Source organism: Gracilinanus agilis, chromosome 3 (genome assembly GCF_016433145.1).
Source record: "Gracilinanus agilis isolate LMUSP501 chromosome 3, AgileGrace, whole genome shotgun sequence".
Classification (NCBI taxonomy): Eukaryota; Metazoa; Chordata; class Mammalia; order Didelphimorphia; family Didelphidae; genus Gracilinanus; species Gracilinanus agilis.
In genome coordinates, this window is record NC_058132.1 from 128,884,659 (window position 1) to 128,887,085 (window position 2,427).

The window sequence follows — 2,427 nt, forward strand, 5'->3', positions numbered from 1 at the left end:
CAGCGATCTCTGAAGCTACCCTTCTAATAGAATAGATGCTATTGCAGGCAGTGGCTTATATCATTTCATATTTGCAGTTAACTGAAGTTTCTAAATATATGTGTAAATACAATGATATACTAGCCATATTTTTTTTCAGTCTGTTTTGTGCTTTCAAGTTAGAAGGATGCCAATACAATGAAATTAGGAAGTCAGATTTATTGTGTCTGTGCTCTGTTAAGAAGCAGCTTTTGTCAGAGGAAACAATGAGGGACATTGTGTCAATAGATTTTGTAGGATATTGCTAAAATGAGAAAAGCAGCTGCTGTTTCTCATATCGTTACAAGACTTTGGGAATGTTCTGGGTCAGTGGAATATTTTAAACTGTTTATACAGAAAATATACGGTACTAGCAGCACCAAGCAAATGACATTTTCAAACAAAACAAAAAACCCAAGTCCACATATTTTAAAATTATTCCACTTTTAGTGCTGTTGGCAAGAACAAATCAAGCACATAAAACGAATCTTACAAGATAAGTCAGAGACATCTTTTGTTTCTGAAATAGAACTACCCCTAACTAGGCTATTCTACTGATATTAGTGGTGCATTTAAAAAAGAATTTAAGTTGTGATGGGACAAGAGACAGGAACTGTGAGATTTAGAGTTTGTTCTGTTTTAATCCATCATAGTAAAGTTTCTTATCTAGGAAGAAACTCCTCATAGAGAAAATGGATAGAAAAAAAAATCAGTTGCTAAGAACATGCTGTGGATTGGATAGTCATAATAATAACTCATTTATTTATCACTTTGACGTTGACAAGGTACTTTTATCACAATAACACTGTGTGGTAGGTAGCAAAAGTATGCCCATTTTGCAGGTGAGGACAGAAGGCTTAGAAATAAGTGATTTTCCAAGGCTCACACATATATGTTAATAGATCAGATGGGAATTTGGCTCTTGAAGCTGTCTTCCCCCTGGGGAAATAAATCCCTTTTTCCTGTGTTTGTGCCAGGTCCTCTTTCTACGCCTTGCCACTGAGAGTGAAGACCAATTGTCATGGAAGGAGGGATCACATACCTAGAAGGACCACGCTTCCATTGCCACGGTACAGCCTCCAGGAGGCTGGTCCTTCTGTCCTGATCCTTCCATGGCTTCCGTCTCTCTTCAGCCACTGATCTTGGCAAGTAGTAGCCATCCAGTGTGTGTGAAACACTGTGAGGACATTTTGCAAAAGTGACCAGCTGTGAAGCGGAATGGCCCTTCACATTGACGTCGCTGCAGCTTGGCCCCAAACTTGCTGTAGCCTCTCTCTTTTGCTGTGACCCCCAAACACTTCACCCATAAAATGTTAATCACTTCGGAGTGCCTTCGGACCCTTATAGGAGGAGGCGCTGAATAATGGAAGCTCTTTTAAAAACTGTACACTGCAGAATGCTCTCACTCTTTAAGTATAATAATAAGAAATGTTTAAAACTTCATTGCACATTATGGAAAAAACACCCACTAAGCACTGCATCATCTTAGAAATATTCTTCACAAATGCTTAATAATTATATTACTTTCAGAGCTGGAAAGAACCTTTAGAAATCTTCTAGTTTAGTTTTCTCATTCTATAGAGATGAAGGGCCAGAGAAGTAAAGTTGCCCAAAGGTTACATAACCTAAGATTTGAACCCAGATCTTCTGACTTTAAGTTCAGTAGTCTTCCCACTCTACTATGCTGCCTCCATTGTATTGTAATTTCCCCTTAGAAAGTGCAATATTGTATGTACCTCTAGTTAAAAATCTTTAGAGATAAAAGTTGGTTATGTGTACTAATTCATTAGGGAAACTAGGCAGGTAAATCTGGGAGATTTCTACATGCTTATTTCCCAGTGGAATCACAGGGAGGATTGTGTAATTAGAATTTTCTCCCCAGGACTCTTTCCCGGCATCCCATTTCTGTATCTACATCAACATAGGGAAGATATAAGTTTTGTGTAGCTCCATCCTTGCTCTCTGCTCCTGGGAAGGCAACTGTGGCAGTTGGGCGAGTGCCAGGCAGGAGAATTTTACTCACGTGGCTTTACTCAGGCTTTTACTTTTGTTCTTGTATTTCTTCTACTTCAAGTAATTATTAATAAATCTTATAAAAGATAGTACTTGGAGTTACTGGACATTAATTTAAATTTTAAAATTGTTAATATGTTTTAACCAAAGACCACCAAGACCTGCCCTAATATTCAGCTGATGACCCATTGATGTTAGTATGCCTTTGGAACTATCCTTCCCTAACTTCCCCCTTCTCTAGTAATAACACTAATAATAGATGACATCCTGTATCATGGTCACTATCTCAGTTGTTCCTTACTTCAGCCCTGTGAGTTATGTAGGCTTAGTGGCCCCATTTTACAGGTGAGAAAAATGAGGTTCAGAGAAATTAAATGACTAGTTCAAGGCCATGAA